The following is a 14,642-nucleotide window of genomic DNA, read 5'->3' as shown; positions in this document are numbered from 1 at the left end:
AATTAAAGAAATTATATTCTGAATAGCTCATTGTCTATGTATAATATTGCTTTACCCCTAAAACTAAAGGAAAATGTATTTTAGAAACAACTACAAATTAAATAATTTCGAGGGAAAAATTGTTCCGGAGCCGGGTATCGAACCCGGGACCTTTGGTTTAACGTACCAACGCTCTACCACTGAGCTACTCGGGAACTCTAACCGACACCGATCCAATTTTTCCCTCTATATCCACAGACCTCAAAGTGGGCTGACAACCGTCAAGCAACCAACTTCGAGTGCACACTAACTCCGTGTGACTTAAATTGTGGTTTTCTGTTAACGAACAGTGACGTGTATTATGCAAATCAAGATTTCAGGTATAACTCCCTGTAAAGTTGAGTTTACAGGGAGTTATATCTGAAATCTTGATTTGCAACTACAAATTAGTGTAAATCTTAAAATATTGAGAATAGCAGCCAAGTTTATACGACTTTTTTTGCTCAGAATGTCTTCAAAATAACCTCTGTAAGTGGCAGTAACCCCTCGTGAATCACCTCTTTATATGAAGGGGAACTCCTCATCAACAAAGAAAAAAGCGCGCAGATGATATTCAGGAAAGGTGGCCGAGTATCAGAGAAAGACATAATGCAGATTGGAGACGGGAGGTTACAAATCGTTAACTCGTACAAGTACCTTGGGGTGACTTTCAAACTTCTGGAACAACGTTCAACATGCATGTCAAACAAAAGGCGATCTCGGCAATTAGAGCAATGAATGACGTAAATCACATACAGTCTCTCACCCTTGACACGGCGATGAAAATATTTAAGGCAAAAATAGTACCCATATTGACGTATGGAATACATATAATATGGGAGCGCCTGAAAAAGAGAGACCTCAAAATCTGGGAGAACGTCAAGGCAACCTACTTAAAGAAGGTGCTCGGTGTGTCGAAATACACACCGTCCACACTCACATACCTGCTCACCAGAGAACCCTACCTGATCGAAGATCTACGACGCTCCCTGCTGCTGCCAACTACGGAGGCCTACGAGAATCTACTAATCGAGATCCTGCAGAAGAGGAAGGAAGTAGAAGAGGAATTTTACACCACCAGTGCCATGACCGACAGAAGCTGGGAAGGAGCAAATCAGCAAATGAGGAACGTTGTTACCAGACTGGCGGTACACGGATTCCACCATAAAGTGTGCGCCATAGATAGGTTCCATGAAGTGTCTGAAAACTGCATATGCAAACTGTGTGGTGAAAAATGTGGCAAATATCACGTTCTGAACTGCAAGAAGAATGCCAAAACTGTGACTGAACTCAGTATAGACTAACTATTCTGCACACTTGTGCGCATTTCCTATTATTATTATATGAAGGGATGAGAATGAGACAGTCCAAAGCCACATTTTAAACGAAATTGGTTTATGTGCGAATTCATTTCTCATACATATGGCGCATCTACTAGTAGGATATTATAAACTTTACTCAACAAAAGACGTAAATAGAATATAATATGTTCAGGAAATTATGATACTGCATCTAATAGCATTGGACTCAATTTCCAATAGGCTCTCCTGTAATTTTTTTTCTGTTTGGCTAAGAACTATATCATTCTCACCCCTTCATGTGTATAAAAATGTATTTATTTGCCCGCTTGCTTGTTTATTTATCTATTTAATTATTTATTTATTTGTTAGTCAGTTTGTTTTGTGGAATTAAGTAAGGATTTCATGGCATGCGCTCTGACGATGCGCGGTTATAGATTATTCTTTTCTTTATTTCTTCTTATCGGCATTGCTACTCACTGAGTAACTACTACTGGCAATGCTATGTTTTCAGCATAATTCTTACTGGCTCGTTTATAAAAAAGCGACTGCTACATGCGACGAAGCCGTTATCAAAAAGACGAAGAAACTGGTAAGTAACTGATGAGTGAACATAGTTAATAGTATATATTATGTTGTTTCTGAGCTCTTCCATAATAGTGACATCGCATTGCTGCTAAAGGAGTAACTACTACTGGCAATGCTATGTTTTCAGCATAATTCTTACTGGTTCGTTTTCTTTATAGACTGCTACGTGCGAGGAAGTCATTAATGTAAATACGAAGACTATGGTAAGTGACTGATGAGTGAACATAGTTAATAGTATATATTATGTTGTTTCTGAGCTCTTCCATAATAGTGACATCGCATTGCTGCTAAATGAGTAACTACTACTGGCAATGCCATGTTTTCAGCATAATTCTTACTGGCTCGTTTTTCTTATAGACTGCTACATGCGACGACGAAATTCTGTCGAAGAATAAGACTTTGGTAAGTAACTGATGAGCAGGCTTCGAGACTTCGGACCCAATAGAGCAGTTCAGTGGGAAATTCGCATAACTGCGTACTGAGTATATTGGCCAAGCGTACAGTGGATGGGGGGTACTGTAGAATGAATGCCAACAAATACGCAAAGGAAAACGCTCTGGATTTAAAGGTTCTGACGAATAATTTGATTTTCATACAAACTGTGTCTGAAACTATAACACGGTTAGAAAATTCAGATCAAGAGATGCAGGAAGCCCTCAAATTAATTTAGAAAATGATGCAGAGAATTAATGAGACATCAAGTACACCGGTTACTGAACGTGTAAAACAGAAATGGAAATCAATTTTATGTAAAAATAACGGAAATGGAACATTGTGTAACATAAATAGCAAATTATTGGACATAGAGTCACTCGAGAATGAAAGACTGTCTCTTAGCGACTGCTATGATGTTAGGTTTTTTCGTGTTGCTCCTATCACGTCAAGCGACGTAGAGCGCAGCTTTCTACAGTACAAAATTTGGCAGATAACTGAGAAAGATTTACGTTTGAGACACTGAGAATGTATCCTGTAGTAGGTACCTTGCAATTCGGTACTGTAACTGCACTTCCTAAAGACGGCCAATAGGATAAATGAAAAAATTGAAATTGCTACATGCTTATTTCCACCAGTAACACTGTGTATGATTAAACACAAATGCTTATAAAAGACAGGAGAATAAATGCTTTTCACATTCTTTTGACATTATCATTGTGTAATGTATATTTACTTTCAGAATGTCCATATGTGTGTTTCTCCATACCACCGTACTCTATTCTAAATAGCAACGTTGTTACCTCAACACATCTCTTATCTACTTGCAGCGAGTCAGCAACCTATAGTGCTTGCACAGTAAACTTGTTGTATCGGGTCCAAAGTCTCGAAGCCTGCTGATGAGTGAACACAGTTAATAGTGTATGTTGTTTCTTAGCTCTTCCATGATAATGATATCGCTGGATCTCCATTGGTAAATGTTTACCGAAAAAAGTTTTCACGAGAATACATTTAATTTTAGAACGGAGATATTAATACCGGTTTCGGAATGTATACCTTACTCCAAGACTATTTTATTTTGTTCAGTCTCAACAGTGGATATGTGTTAGTCTGTTTTATCCACCTTTGTTTATTCTTAATATCGGTAGTTAAATTTTGTTTTATGAAAAGATAGCATGTGATAGCGGTATTAATTTCTAGGCACAGACATTGTCACTAAAGCCGCAATTCCAACGTTTTTTAAAATCATATATCATACCGTTGTACCAGATTAAATATGGTATATCACAGTCAAACACGGTATTCTCTCTTAATTAAACGGTCTAAATTTACCTAACTGAAACAACGCTTAGAATATTTCACAGAAAAATTTTAGCTACTTATAGCCTACGTCTCGTATTTACGACACTAATAAGCCCTCTAATAAGAGCCGTTTTAGTTTCCTATAACATAAAGGAACGAACGTAATTGATGTCGTGTTCATCAAGCAGTGTTGCCAAGATCCAGTGACAAAGAGTACTCGTAGCTACTATACTCGATCACATATTATAAAAGTTGACAACGATGTAGATTGGCTTTATAATAATTATTATGTCTTGAAGACGATTGGAGACTTGAATGTATTAATATTCTTTCAGTAAGGGATGTACACTGACGTTCTAAGGTACCTGACATACGATTTTGTGATCGTGTAAGCGAATTTACCAATAACGGGATGTCAGAACCAAAGATACTATGGCGGAAGGCCGGAATACTCTGGCCGCGTCGGGGAACGGCGCGCGGGAAGCGGAGCTCGAGCTTCGGTGGACGCTGGGGCGCGGCGCGGCGCGGAGTGGAGTGGAGAGAGCAGGGAAACGTCTGAAACAGATCGTTGTGGGGGTCTAGATGCTTCGCGACGCAGAACATCCTAGACGTTCGTGGTAAATAAATAGCACCTTGAGCTGCGGACGTGAGTAAGTTAGTCAGCTGCGAGAGAGCTACTTAGATCCAGAGGATCTGGGTTCGAGGTGCAGTGAACTTGGGTGAGTCCATAACGGTGCCAGCGTCCAGACGAGTGCGGCACATACGGAAGTCTTGGGTTCGAAGTGCAGTGAACTGTATCTGGAAGTCTTGGGTTCGATGTACAGTGAACTTTAGTGAGTCAGAAGAACTAGCCAAGGCGAATGAACTGAGAACTGACAGTTTTGTTCTGTACATACTGCTTTGTGAACATTAGTTGAAATTAGGAGTGCATTTTTCTTCTTCTCAATAATATACGTGCATTGCCATTATCGTCCTGTGAAGTGCAATATCGACTACTGTGTTGCTGTGTTGAGTGGAATACCCATTGTTTACGGCTGTGTGGTTAAAGTTAGAAATAAAAGTCACATCACATATTTGTATAGAAGTTACAATATAAAAAAATTGACAAACTTTTAAAGAGTTATACTAGAATCGTGTCGCTGTTATTTCCGGTGTGACTCCTCCCCTTTGCTTACGTCTTAGGAAGTGAAGGCTCTATAAAGTCTAGGTAGGTAGTATCGTTCGTCATTTTTGTTCTTTCGTTGGCGAGCTACCAGATGAGGAATCTATTTGCTTCACAGTTAAACATTATCATGTCGTATCTCCTATGATAATAAATCAAACGCACTGTAATTGTGCAAATAATTGAGCGGCAAATAAAGTCCTCGTGTGATTTATGCGAACGCCAACGAAAGAGCCAAAATGGCGGGCGATTATATTAGTATTTATCGAGCCTTAGGAAATGCATTACATCATCAGCAGCGAATGACAAGACGCACACATTTAAATGTAGCCGACCTGCAACGTGATTGGCTGCCGGAAATAAGAGCGACGGGACTATAGTTATCAGTAGGTGTCACTATTATTGGACGGTTAAATATATGTCAGGGAAAATGATTATGTAGATCAGGAATCGGCAAAAATGTCATCGTGATCAATAGCAGTAGTGACGTCGCAGGGACAGCACAGAAAACTGTCTTTGCTTCACCCCTTTCCTTCCGCCAATTCCCCTACAACTTCAGTAGGCTACATAGACATCTATGAGTGGCGGGTTACCTGGGGAGATTTACATTGCTTCTTTCTCAAAACCTTCAACGTCTGTTCGGAAACGTATATTTAAGGAAGAATGGGAGGAACAGTATTTGTTGTGCATATGGTGGCAATGTGTTCTAAAAATTCTAATAGGCACTTAATAATAATAAAAACTCGAGCGACATTACGAGACATGTCAAAGGATTATCACGATATCATAGTTAAGCATGACTTTATCCAAAACGGAAATGGATACAATAGGAAAAAAAGGTTAAAATAATTTTCTTTTCATAGGGCTGGATGGGGAGAAGCAATTTAAGCATTAAAATAAACTAAATTCAAATAATAATTCTGGGACTGAAATATTATGGTGAAACTAGATAGGAGTCAAAGGGACATTCATGAACATTTTGTTATTGCTTTGGAAATCGCAAAATCATTGAAGTGCTATAATGGAGGGTAGTTCATTAAAACATGTCTGAATAAAGTTGCTAACATTATTTGTCCCGAATAATCTGATGTTTTAACAGTATGTTATTATCCACACGGACAATACAAAGGAGGAGAAGGGATTTTGAAACACTAGCTGAACGAGAAATAAAATCAAAGATGCATGAACAGTGGTCTAATCTTTCGATTTAGGTGGAAACACAGTATTGATACAGTATGAAGGTTAATGTTTATCCACGGAGTTACGAAGGATCGATCTGTATAAGAATATTGCTCCATTTCATTGCACCTAAGGAAAATGCAACAGGAGAAGAGTTATTCCAAGCATGAAGAAAATAATATATAGAAGAAATGAAGTGGAACATAAAGTAATTTGTGTTTAGGTGAGGGGTTTGGACTTTTTTCATTGCTGGTTGTCACAATCAAAAAATTAAGACACAACGTTTCGAAGGGTGTTTCTCCCTTCGTCTTCAGGTGGAAGGAAGGAGAGAAAGGAAAAAACCTACTATTGGGATCGTTACGTACATATATTCTGTATGACGAAGGGAGAACTACCCTTCGAAACGTTGTGTCTTAATTTTTTGATTGTGACAACCACCAATGGAAAAAGTCCAAACCCCTCACCATCAGTCATTCAGAACAGCTGTACGTAACGATCCCAACAGTAGGTTTTTCCTTTCTCTCCTTCCTTCCACTTGAAGACGAAGGGAGAACCACCCTTCGAAACGTTGTGTCTTAATTTTTTGATTGTGATAACCACCAATGGAAAAAGTCCAAACCCCTCACCATCAGTCATACAGAACAGCTGTACGTAACGATCCCAACAGTAGGTTTTTCCTTTCTCTCCTTCCTTCCACTTGAAGACGAAGGGAGAAGCACCCTTCGAAACGTTGTGTCTTAATTTTTAGATTGTGACAACCAGCAATGGAAAAAGTCCAAACCCCTCACCTAAACATTAATGATCCACCATTGCTTTCCAACCCCTCATTTAGATCAAAGTAATTTGAATCTTTAGTAACAGACGGGACTCGAAATATGACTTTTAAAAAGTCCACTAAGTGGACTAACGTGTTATGAAGAAGGCTGGAAATTAGTGACGACATGAAATGTTTCCATTGTATAACACACCAGACTGACTTAGATTTATTTTATAATGCTCTTCATAGAAAAAAAATATATAGCCCTATTTTAGGTCTCTGTCGTCACCCTATATAGCTGCTATGTTTGGTTCTAAACTGAGTATAATTCCGAACAATTGTTTTCTGAATGAAAACTTGCAAAATCTAAACAATGATCGTGACTAGGAGACGAAAATTTACGAGTTGTATTAAGAGTGGCAAATTGTGACGTTGGTTGCCCTAGGTTGTTGTAGCACACTTAGAATAAAAGTGAAATAAAATGTAATCTCTCCATCACTAGCAATAGTGACGTCGCAGGGGCAGTGCAGTAAACTGCCTTTCTTCACTCCCTCCCTTCCGTCCAATTCCCCTACAACTCCAGTACACAGGCATCTATCAGTGCAGTGTACATTACATGATTGGGTTGAGAGTCCGCCACTGGGATCCGAACACAGCGCTCTATACATCTCGATTGATATTACCACATATATATTGCGGCTTGCGTCCAATGATGTCATCGTGAGTACAAATTTTCCGATAGCTGATGTAGATTAAGAATAAATTATTTTCTTAATTGACTGTATCAGCGCTTTCCAGATAAACCCAGTAGAAAGGTATGTAAAAATTGAATTCTATAATGTGGGTATATTTATGTACGATTGGCAACACTGACTATTATCTTCGCCTTCTTATCATACAAATAATAATTAAAGAAGCCATACTTACACTAACAAATTATCGGATTATTGGTCACTATAGTTAATTTGTTGGTGTAAATGCGGCTCCTTTAGTTATTACTTCTATGAATAGATGGCGATGATAATAACAAGTGTTGCCGATTGTACGTAAGTATACCCTCATTATAGAACTCAATATGGCATCCACGTCTGCTAATTTTATTGTAAAATAACACTGGGTATAGCTGAAAACCGCTGATATTTTCAATTATGAGAAGAATTTATGCTTAATTTGATTCATCATTTTCTCAGACACTTTTTAAACCGCCCTAATAAAGGTCTAACTATTGAAAAGTAGAGGAATTATTTAAAAATTTGTCAGTTTTTTTTTTTTATATCTTTCATTCTGACTTACCCATTGAGTAGAACGTTCGCTTACACGATCATAAAATCTTATGTCAGGTATCTTTGAACGTCAATGTACTAGGAGGCATCACTTCTGACCAATGGGTCTGGACAGATATAGAATGTATTAGCATTCAGCAATCACAGTAAAAAGCACTCAGTTATAATAACCGGGTCAATGAATCTTAAGTTTAATATAGACGATAAATATTAATAAAATCAGTGACTATATATATATATATATATATATATATATATATATATATATATATATATATATATATATATATACGAGGCGTGTTCTTAAAGTAAGTTCCAAAAGGGTGTAGTAAGTAAACGGGAAGATATTTACAAACTATTTTTGTTGCATTGTATTCCCCACACTTCAATTACTTCTCAACATAATCTCCACCATTATTTAGGCATTTATCGAGTAGTGGCATAAGTCTTTCTATACCCTCATTGTAGAATTCGCCCGCCTGCAATGCGAACCACTCCCGCACTGCTGTTTTCACTTCGTCGCCATCAAAACGTTGACCACCGAGGAACTTCTTGAGGTGCTGGAAGAGATGAAAGTCACTCGGAGCCAAATCCGGGCTGTAGGGGGGATGGTCAATTTGTTCCGAGCCAAATTTCGAGATGAGATTTTGGGTGTCGTCGCCATCAAAACGTTGACCACCGAGGAACTTCTTGAGGTGCAGGAAGAGATGAAAGTCACTCGGAGCCAAATCCGGGCTGTAGGGGGGATGGTCAATTTGTTCCCAGCCAAATTTCGAGATGAGATTTTGGGTGTCGTCACCATCAAAACGTTGACCACCGAGGAACTTCTTGAGGTGCTGGAAGAGATGAAAGTCATTCGGAACCAAATTCGGGCTGTAGGAGGGATGGTCAATTTGTTCCTGTCCTCATGATTTTTTTCATCGACAGCACGCACCAAATTGTCATTGACCAAAGATGGCCGACCGGTATGCTGCTCGTCATGCACAGAGACGCGGCCCTCTTTGAACTTCCTAACCCATCTCCTGACCATTCCATCACTAATGGCATCATCACCATACACCTCACAAAGTTGACGATGAATGTCAGCTGGTTTGATGTTTCTCGCATTCAAGAAATGGATAACAGAGCGCATCTCAGTCGGCGGGGTGCTCGATCACTTTAAACATTTCAACTGATCATAACTAACCACACACAGGGACTGAAGCGCTGAAACTGCATGCACAGCTTGTCTGAAGATTGAAGAAGAAAATATGCATGCGCAAATAACGATTGCAGCGGTGTGACGGCTATAATTGAAAACGGAACTTACTTTAAGAACACGCCTCGTGTATGTATATATATATATATATATATATATATATGTGATTATTAAAAGGCACTAAGTAACATTTTTGGTAAAGTTAGTTACAGTAACTGTGTAGGAGAGAAGATTACCACCTCTCTTTTAGGGTTGGTGAAGGAAGTTCTGTTCAATTCCAAAATTTACATCACCTGACGTAATACTGGCTGCATTTATAAGACAAATAAATAAATATGTATTTGCATGAAGTAAACTTTAGTACCCATTTAGAGTTTAGTATTGTTAGTTTTAGAAGGTTTGTTTCAAATAATAAAAAAAAAACAATAGTTTGGCATAGATTCTGAAAAAGCATGAGATCAGATAGACTTTCTTGGTAAAGACAAGACTCAAACCGCTTAGAAATTTATAGAAAATCTTTTGTGAAACTTCAGTTTATAAGACAGTAAATGGTATTCACTTTTGATCTAAATCTGCAGTTCAAAAGGCGGCAGAAGTTACAACAAAATGTCTCACGGAGTCCCACGAGATATCTGTAAGGAGATTTATTATGTCAGATTCTTTCCCAGTTGAAACTTCTTTAACCTCTAAATTGCATTGTATTTTCACAGATTGAAATTTAGTCACTGGTTAACTTGCAACTCCTTTACTGTGTTAACAATTTAGGATATGAAATTTATGCTTGCAAAAGTAACAATAAATTATCTGAATTGCCAACTTTTTCGACTTATACTCTAATACTTCAGTAGAATTAGAAGTACAATACATTCATTTATTTCTGTAATGCTAATGATGTCTAATCTGTTTCGCATTATGTCCAGTTATTATTTATGAGGATGCAATTCAAATTTATGTTTGCAAAAATAATAATAAATAACCTGTAGTGCCAATATTCATTGTCTGACATTTTAATGTATAATTGAAAGGAACTATCTACAACACATTCATTTATTTCTCTAATTACATTAAATACAAAATTATAATTTATATTCAATTTTAAAATCAATGATCCAATCTTTACCTGCCTGAAAAATAAAATAAACGTACACATTAAAACTTTAACAATCTGATACATTTTTTCAATTTACCGAAAACCACTGAAAGTGTAGTTAGTCCCTTTCACGTTTCACCAATTCAGAAACATGTATTGTGAAAATATCATCTGGTAAGTGTTCAAATGGAAGGTAGTATTATATATTTTTTCTTTGTTGTTATTAGGATTGGTATTAAATCAGTATCAGTAACTTTTACTAGCAATTACTGAGCCATAGATATATTTCCAGCCTAATTATTATAGTTTTATATTCTTTTTATAGGAGTTGTACCACCCAGAAATTATAGCCGTGATAGTGGCTCATATTGTAAGTAACTTCACAATTTACCAATTTAGAGTAATATACTGTTTATAGTACATAGATATTAAAAACGTTGTGTCACTGGATCACCATATGAAAGGTATTGGATGAAAAAAATTATGAAATAGATTTGATTTTATAACAAAGATACCGATAGACTATCAGTTTTGGATCATACCGGATGTCTCAAAAGTGGCTGTCTTTGTGCAAATCGCAAGTCTTGAAGTAATGAATGTTGTATAATATTGATACATCAGTTTTCGTTTGAAATACAAAAAGCATTAGTGTAAAAGATGTTTAATTTGGTTTCTCTCATGAGGCTTAAAAATATGGGTGCGAGCATGGAAATATCTTTGTACATTGTGAACATTCTTATTGTGATAGCGTGCCATGCAGCACTGCAGCTGTAATGTTTTCTTTGAGATACCAGTTGAATGGGGATAGATTTATGGTTTCGCCACAGTATCCTGTACATTACGTTACAAAATCAAAAACATAAATACTCCGTACACCTATAGAACTTCGGGATATGAACTATTGTAATAATTGTAAAAAAAAATATTGCCGCCCAAAATAGATAATTTAAGATGGCTTCACAAGAATCAGTTTTTTTGATTTCTGGATCGCATCTATCTTATTATTTCTGGTGAAGCATTATTTGAAGAAACAAGTCTAAGCATATCATGCATGTTATCATCGGACAAATTGACCATTATTCATTGCTTAATTAGTTCCTTCAATGGCAAATGGTTTACATACGTATAGAAACTGAAATTCAGTTGCGCAGGGAATTGACGAATCTTCGGGTTCTAATAAGAGTTTAAATAACTGTTAAAAGTACGGAAGTTCTCGTTATTTTACGTGTTTTTTAATAGTGTAGTATGTGAAAAATCAATTATTTCCAACTGCAACTCTAAGGATAAGATGACAGAAGGGTTCTAATTTGGATTGAATCACTTTCACTTAATGTCTCTGATTACTTTTTTTCTTAATATCCATAGATTGTCCACGTATTAACCGCATTACATCTCCTTCTTACTGAACGCAGACTTCTGTATCTCCATGCTGAATGCTAACTGTACACCCCTTTCTCATACTAGCCAGGCCACTGAAGCTTAATATAGCAAGAAGAATGAGAAGAGAGTCTGATATTTGGTCCAGTGATTTTTCCCCTATAATTATTACTGGTTTATTTTTTTTTATAGAACGGAGGATATTATAAAACAGAAGAAACAAGCCAAACAGTGACAGTAAGCAATTCTTCAGTATTCATAGATCATAGTGTGTACTCCTTACAGGCTGCCCATAATAGTTATATGACTGAATATTTACATGGAAAGCTATCTTAAAGAAATATTTTGATAATGGATTACTTATTAGAACAGAGATATTGATAACAGTTTCGCATTATAAACTTTACCTTAAGTACTTTTATTTTTCTCCATCCATATAAAAGTTGCTAAGAGTAAAAGTCTCCATGTTACACACCTTCCTTAGTTCTTAATCATTCATTGGCACATTCTCTTCAGAAATTTGTTGCTTGAGCATGAGTTATTTGATTTTTTAGTTGAAGAGCCATGTGCCAGAAGAATTCATAGAATAAGAAAATAAAAGTGTTCAGATGGAAGATAGCTGTAGATTCTTTTCTTTATTGTTATTAGGATTGGTAATAAATCAGTATCAGTATCTCTTACTGGTAAATACTGAGCCATTGATATATTTTCATCATAATTATTATTGCTTTATTTTCTCTTTATAGGAGTTATACCACCCAGATCTAATGGCAGTTGTAATGGCGCATATTGTAAGTTACTTCAGAATATACCAATTTACAGTAACATATTATTTATAGTACATAGATATTTAAAAGTTGTGTCACTGGATCACCATATGAAAGGTATTAAATGAAAAAAAAATATAAAATAGATTTGATTTTATGACATAGATACCGATAGACTATCAGTTTTGGATTATACCGGATGTCTCAAAAGTCCGCTGTCTTAGTGCAAATCGCAAGGCTTGAAATAATGAATGATGTATAATATTGATACTTTAGTTTTTTGTATGAAATAGAAAAAGCATTAGTGTAAATGATGTTTAAGTTGGTTTCTCTCATGAGCCTTAAAAATATAGATGCGAGCTTCACAAGAATCAGTTCTTTGATTTCTTCATCGCATCGATCTTATTACTTCTGGACAACATTATTAGAAGAAACAAATCTAAGCATAGCATGCATGTTATCATCGGACAAATTGACCATTAATCATTGCTTAATTAGTTCTTTCAATAGAAAATGGTTTAAATATGTATGTGAAACTAAAAATCAGTTGCGCAGGGAATTTACGAATCTTCGGATTCTGTTCAGAGTTTAAGTAACTGTTAAAGGTGCGGCAGTTCTCGTTATTTTACGAGTTTTTGAAAAGTGTAGGATGTGAAAAATCAATTATTTCCAGCTGCAACTCTAAGGATAAGATAACAAAAGGGTTCTAATTTGGATTGAATCACGTTCACCTAGCCTAGTGTCTCTGATTACTTTTTTTCTTTATATTCATAGATTATCCACGTATTGACCGCATTACATCTCTTTTTTTACTGATCGCAGACTTCTGTATCTCCATGCTGAATGCTAAAGGTACAGTGTACAGTGTACACCCCTTTCTCATACTAACCAGGCCGCTGAAGCTTAATATAGCAAGAAGATTGAGACGAGAGTGACATATTTGGTCCAGTGATTTTCCCCCTATAATTATTACTGGTTTATTTTCTTTTATAGAACCGAGGCCACTATTCTCTACAAGAGAAGTGCCAGACTGTTTCCGTAAGTAATTATTCAGTATTCATAGATCACAGTGTGTACTCCTTGCAGGCTGTCCATAATAGTTATATGACTGAATAATCACATGGAAAGCAATCTTTAAATAATATTTTGATAATAGATTACTTTTTAGAACAAAGATATTGATATCAGTTTCCGATTATATACTTTATCTTAACAAAGTTTATTTTGCTCCATCCATACAAAAGTTGCTAAGAGCAATAGTCTCCCTTTTACACACCTTCCTTAGTTCTTAATCATTCATTGGCACATTCTCTCTAGAAATTTGTTGCTTGAGCATGAGTTACTTGATTTTTTAGGTGAAGAGCAATGTGCTAGAAGAATTCATAAAATATCTCAGTTGTTCTCAAACATAAAAATAAAGGTTAGAAGAAAGAATTCTTCTTATGCCTAATATTCAAACACTCCATAGACAGTACGTCTAGTAAACACTTAAGTTTGTGTACGTTCTCCTCTTGCAAGTCTTGCCGAGTGAATAATAATTGGAGTTGCAGTCACCTCCACTGAAGGGCGATGACCTCAAGGAGCACAGCTACTCCTTGCAGTGTTGCAACACGTTACATTTCATATTCTCAAAATTATTGGACGTATCAAAAACGTATTGACATAAGTTGTTCGCATTGACTTCGTCTATTAATGTAATAGATTTCCTTCCACGCCGTATAATGCAATGACTTTTTTAAATAAACTTTTCCCTCGTTTAGTCAAATGTTCGAAGACTGGTCTGAACCTCATAAGTTTTTCCGAGGTTTTTCCAAACCGCAAGGTGAATGCCTGGTAATCTATGGCGAATCATCGGCCTCATATCGCCAAATACCATTTCGCTATCACCAATCTCATCGACGCTAAATAACCTCGTAGTTGATACAGCGTCGTTAAATAACCAACTAGAAAAACTTTCAAAGGGACACTCATGAATCGATTCTAAAGAAATGTGAATGGATTGCAGATCCATTTCCAGTTAAGTAAAAACCAGCAGCCCTCACTGCGGCAGAATATGAGGTCCTTATAGACATGGTTTCGGAAAGCCACTGTCAGGCAAAGCACTTCTCGAATTTTGGGCTACGTTAGGGGAGCATCTTTTGATGTTAAGTTCAGAAGCAAAATATCTCTTACCACCTTTTGGTATTATGTT

At 36.6% G+C, this 14,642-nt stretch overlaps 1 long non-coding RNA gene across 1 annotated transcript; it reads left to right on the top strand.

The window, feature by feature from the left end:
- The first annotated feature begins 2,289 nt into the window (after positions 1-2,289).
- LOC138705627 (uncharacterized) lies at positions 2,290-13,476 on the top strand. Its single transcript, XR_011333697.1, has 3 exons — positions 2,290-2,306; positions 12,431-12,475; positions 13,226-13,476. It is a non-coding gene; the product is annotated as an uncharacterized lncRNA (long non-coding RNA).
- The last annotated feature ends 1,166 nt before the right edge of the window (positions 13,477-14,642 follow it).

The sequence above is a fragment of the Periplaneta americana genome, chromosome 9 (assembly GCF_040183065.1).
Source record: "Periplaneta americana isolate PAMFEO1 chromosome 9, P.americana_PAMFEO1_priV1, whole genome shotgun sequence".
Classification (NCBI taxonomy): domain Eukaryota; kingdom Metazoa; phylum Arthropoda; class Insecta; order Blattodea; family Blattidae; genus Periplaneta; species Periplaneta americana.
Note: the sequence above shows the minus strand (reverse complement) of the source record. Positions and strands in the feature narration are given on the sequence as shown.